Source organism: Rhipicephalus sanguineus, unplaced genomic scaffold, assembly GCF_013339695.2.
Source record: "Rhipicephalus sanguineus isolate Rsan-2018 unplaced genomic scaffold, BIME_Rsan_1.4 Seq138, whole genome shotgun sequence".
NCBI lineage: Eukaryota > Metazoa > Arthropoda > Arachnida > Ixodida > Ixodidae > Rhipicephalus > Rhipicephalus sanguineus.
Window position 1 is genome coordinate 29,501 of NW_023614596.1, and position 5,900 is coordinate 35,400.

The window sequence follows — 5,900 nt, forward strand, 5'->3', positions numbered from 1 at the left end:
TACTGGTTCGGTAAAAGGGCTATTCCGAATTTCTTATACGTACATCACAAATGTCGCTCACTCAGTCAGTGAAATCCATTTGCAAAGCTATCGCTTACCTAAGTTGCAGTAGAAGAGAGATAAAAGCGAAGGAAAGGCAGGGAGGTTAACCAGGATGTACCCGGTTTGCTATCCTACACGGGGGTGAGGGGAAGGGGAGAAAAAAGAATAGAAAGAGCAAGGAGAAAAGAGGGAACAAGTAATACGTAACTTCGAAAAAACAACGGCACCACACCATAAACATTCGAGGCTCCGGAACGGCGAATGTTGGCTCCTTTCCCGGTATTATGGCTGTCATGCTGGATTAACGCTCACGGCTGCGGTAAAGAGGATGAATTAGGAGATGAACCCTTCTCGAGTGAAGACCGAGGCTTAGATCGAAAACGTTCCTAGGGAAGTAGGCTCCTTTTGATTACATGTGAGCATTCTATTTTAGCCTACCAATTATCAGCCTATGTGTGTTCGTTTCTTCATGCGTTTTGTAAAGGCTGCGACAAGTCTTCTCGGCTGGTTTTGGAGAGAAAGAAATGTTTCTGCCATAGCACATGGTTTATTTTATTCTCTGCTGAGCCTAATAAAGTGATTGGTGCGGAAAAAACAAAAAAAAAACAGAGCGAGAAGTCACCACAGACAAAAGCGAAATACTTGGTTCGTTCACGCAAGACCCAGCGCGATCGATGGCAACGCCTTAAGTTACTTGTTTTCATTCCATGCGCATAAGAGCACAACGCTTTTTAAAAGTGCTGAGTTATCACCTCTGCCATGGAAATTCTTTAGTATAGTCTTCTCAGAAAGAGTTAAACCGAATCGTGATATGGGCAACAATCAAGGGACCATTTATGGGTGCAAGTGCAAATATCAAGCATTGAAGTGCCATCAAACTGATAGTTCTTCTAGAAGCCGGCGAAACCTCTTAGTGCTTGGTCACATCACATGGAAAACCACGCCACGGGAAAACTGCTGAGAACTAATTCTCAAAACAGGTCTACATTTGGGACATTCACGAGAAATTTCAGACGAGAAAAGAAAAACCATGATGGTCCTCACTGTGAGATAATAGTGATATAGCAGTGCCACTTTGAGGCTAAAGGCATTGCTTAAGCCTGTCTCTCTTTTGTTTGTGCAATGATCGCATGCGTCGTCCTCCCGAGCTTCTTTAATAAAGTCTCATCTCCAAGTCTCACTTTTGTAATATGTCATTAAAGAAGAGATCAAACTATGCGTCAGCCATTGACGGAACACAAATAAAACTCTAACGTTCATAGCGAGCATATGCTGCTCAGCTCGTACTCCTTCCTAATTATGCAAGTCAAAGCGATCCTTACATGCTGAGAAGATCGCGACACACTCATAAATAAGGTTGCATTCTAAATAAGTGAAAGTATTGCGTAATATAGCGCCCAAATAAAAATGATAAAACAATAAAACTTATGCGTCGCGCGAAGTTTTCATTCTGCCTCCTGCATTGGGCCTGTGATTACTGGAGACTCAGAGTCGTTTCCCTAGAGTAGGCTCTGAATATTCATGAGCAAGTGGGCATGAATTATCGCCCGAATCCTAGCAGTAAACGGCCCAGCTCCCATCGATCATATTTTCTGAAGATGGATCGCGCTGCTTAGAGTAGTGTTCGCAGTTTCCTTTTTCGGCTGGTGCTTTCGCGTCTATTCTCGGCACGCTGTAACTTCGCGCAACTTATAACTTATCTATTAGTTCCAACGCTGTCTCTTGACTTAGTATTTAGAAAAGGAAGCAGTGCTGTTTTCGAGAATACCCTCAAGACGAGATCGCTTCTGTTGTCACCGTAGTGGCAGCGAAAGTGCTTTACAGAAATACTGTACCATCCATCTATTTCTGTTTTAGTGTTTTGATGGCGCTTCAGTTTCTTTAAATTTTTTTCGGCATCGAAGCTCAAATACTGTGTTGTCTAATGCACTAACTCCTTCAAGTGCAGTCTTTTCTCTTCGCTCTATGATTAGTTGTAACTCATTGCCAAACAATACTTGTTCCTCGTGATTGCAGAACTTTAGCGAGAAATATGAGTTATTGTCCTAGTTTTAACCACTCCTCCTGGGTACTTGCTTTCTTTCTTTACTTTTTCGAGTTGAACATTTATGAGAGGTATTTTACGTCCCGTTTTTAAAACCTGTTCAGTGCCCGGCCCTACCTTGTTTCTTATGCGTTAATCTTTTTATAATGTTTGCTTCTCTTCTCACTCCTTCCGTAGCCATATAAGGCTTCTGCATGCAGGAAAAAAATAGGTAGATAAACATTGTAAACAACGAAATAGACCTTACGCGAAATTGCTGCCATCTGTCGGAGGTTTGACGAAGCTACCGATTCGCCGCCATGGTGGAGGCTTGTGCCCGTATCGTATTGCTGTCGCCAGGATAACTTCTTGTTTGCATCTGCTTTGATAGTGGGCAACCGGGCATAAAGACGTCAGACGAGTGTGTAACGGCCTGTAAACAGTTACCGCCATTTCCTAGTTATTACGTTGACAATTATTATATCTAAAGAACTGCCTCACAGCGAGAAGACGGTACAAGTTCGTCACCGAGTCACACGTAAACCTGTCGTCTTTGAGAATGAAGCTCAGCGCTAGGTTATAAATTTTTGTCTGTTTTCAGAGTAGCGAGTGAAGCGCTAATATCTATCTGAATATCATGCTTGTAGTGAAGGATGGTTGGGAGGAGGCTTTAGCGCGCGACACGGCTAGGCACAGCGATGACGGTAAGAAAGTCCTGTTCACCCATTTAAAAGCGTATTGAAAGCGTATTTCTACGTCTGGTCGACGTAGGAACAGCCTACCTCGACCAGACGTATTGTGCATTTAATTTTAAACAAAACGCTGTTCTCTTTTCCATATTGAAGCAAAAAGAACATTTCACTGCTGTAGTCACCCGAAATGTAAATGTAACAAATTTCCACTTCTCATGCACGTGAAAAGTGAATATGAAAATTGTTAGTTGCTCCAAGAAGTAGGTGCTGGTTAGCTGGTATTTTATTGAATATCATTCCAACATGTGCTCGCAAATAACACGATACGCCAAGATTATTCGCGTTCACATCGTCGCTTTCGAGGTGTACTGGCGCCTTACAATTTAAACCCGTTTCCGCAAGGCAATTTTGCGTCGCCGACTGAACGCTTGCGAAACCACCTCAGCGCGTAACCAACGGTAGCGCACCCATGGTCGAGTGTAACACATTTGCCGGAACAGCATTTTTTTCAGTTTCATACGAAAAGTGTCACGCAGAAGCATCTATTAACATTTCATAGCACACAAAAGAGGATACAGGATTTTTACGAAAGGGGATCAGCTTCTGGGAGAGCCTGATATGTGCTCTTCTTGGGGTATAAATTAAAAAAAAAAGTAATGGGAGGCGTTCAGGCCATCCTGGCCGCCCCTCTACATTTGACAGCGATAGCACACGAAATGCTTAAAAAATACGCATAGTGAAGCGATACCTGCGCAAAGCATCCCACCAAACGCTACCTTGTTAAACTCCACAATCGAAAAGAAACTTCAAACAACACGCGCCAGCACAATCAGTCCGTTCGCTGAGAATCGATGACTCCTCGAGCTACCTGTCTAACATGTAATTGTTATCGCTATGTAATAAACAAGGTAATGGTGTCAACAGCAGCGAAGGCATGCCCGAGTAGCTGCAATGCAGCTTTGAAGCTCGTACACAAAGCCGGTTTATCTGTGCCTGCAAGCACACGGCTCGGAAACTGTCTGGTTCTGACATAACACTAAAGTGCTCACTGATGAGTGCCGATGCTCTCACATATATTCCGCATCTATTAAGAACGGCGAACGTAAACTGGAGTCAGTCGTAAGCTGGAGCACAGAACAATCTGCGGCCTCTCGTCGTGTGCGAGGTAATCTAACAACATGGAGGTTATTTTCCTGTAAACCTTTTTTTCAGCATACCATTTTCCTGAATCTGAGTCACACGGCGGCCGCTAGATGGCAGCAGATTTTGCATCAGGTCTATAAGAACGGTAGTAGCATTGCAAGCTTTCACTTTGGTGCTTACATTGCAAGGCCAGTGACACTTGTGTAATATTCCTTTGTGTTTAATATCGCAGCTCGGTGAAAACAAAATTTTCAGGCCATCAGTAAAAGACGCAAAATACCATGAGGGAGTGAAAAATTCTTATTAAACGCTCTCCTCCTTATTGTTTCAAGAAGCTAAGCTATGCACTTCATTAGCTCTTAGCTTGAAAATTGCTCTGTGTTCTGATACTTATTTCGTCGAAACTTCTTCTTTAGAGTTCGCCCTGCAGTAGCGTAAGTCGTCCTTGACGAAACTGAACGCTTGTGCCGTAAAGTTCTGGCAATAACAAAACCGTTAAAGGAACAAAGTGCCTATGCCTCGCGGCTTATATCAGCTTGCTCAGTTTCGACGCAAGATCGGAACTTTTTTGTGTTTTTTTTCTCAGAGATCATTTAACAGATGCTCAAGTTACCATCAAATGGCCGTAATTATTTGTTTAATTTGTCTTGTAATCATCCATCACGAAAAGGAATTAGTCCCGTGAGGTAAATTTTTCAATTGAAATTATACAATTCTTCCCCGTTAAAATGTTTTGTTCTGTGTCGTTACAGCTTAAGCCATAGAGTTTCTTGCGTTGCAGTCGCATTTTCTTTTCTTTTCTTTTTTTTTCACACAACCCGCCACGGTGGTCTAGTGGTTGTGGTGCTCGACTGCTGACCCGAAGGCCTCGGGATCAATGCTTGAGGCCCGTGGACTTGGATTTAGGCGCACGTTAAAGAAGGCCAGGTGGTCGCAATTTCCGGATGCCCTACTACGGCGTCCCTCATAATCATATCGGGGTTTTGGGACGTTAAACCCCAACATTAACGCTATCTTTTCTTAAAACTCAAGCCTGAATCCAACTCCATTGCTTCCCCGAGGACCATGCGCTACATGCCACCCTGCATATGCGAGGGATTGAAGGACGGAAATGCCTAGATGCAGGTGAGTGGGAACGACATTATAACGAAAACAAAACATGTGATACTGGTATTTACAGGTCAGATAAATGCAGCAGTCATAAGATTAGTACTGCAAACCGAATCTCGGGTGCAAACGACTGCCTTTAGCGAGCTCGTATTCATTAGAAAAAGGTACTGCCTGCGCGGGGCAACTTGTTTCGACGCATAGGGTTTCCCAACAGAATGAGGCCGTCAGAAACAATCTCGTTTGGATGCAGTTTAGGGTTGACTTCTGGCTTTGTCATATTTCGTGGAAACTACGGTGGAAGGCACGCAGATACGCTTCTCCGTTTCGCCGTCTTCCAAGGTCTCTTTTGCATGCACCCCTTTGACCCGCTGCGGCTTTATTTCTGTCTTAGCCCACGCTATGCCATCTCCATTTACTGCTTATACAGAGAGCGGTGCCTAATGCTCCCGTCCCACGTGCATCCGAAACAGGCCCCAGTGGCTCCAGGTGCGCGTTATGGTTTGGCTCGCGATATTACCGAGCATCGGGAACGCTCTCACGCAAATCTTCCTTTACTTGCACTGCATTCTTCCAATTGTGCTATTTTGTTCTGTTGTTTTGAAAAGGTCTATGTAGGTGGTTCAAAGACAGGTGGTGTACTTAATGGGCAGACGAAGGAGTCTGATCATATATGAGAGCAAAAATAAAACTGCGTCTCAGAGTTTCAGTAAGGGTAACGGCATGCGAAGTCATTAGAGAGGTAAAGCGTAAAAAAAGGTAAACAAAGAGATTTGATTTGATTTGATTTGATTGAAAAAACTGATTCGTCAGTTTTTTCTATCCACCTTTATGATAACCTATGGTCTCGATGTGACCAAACGTTAAGTGTGTGCTCAAACGTATTCGTCGCA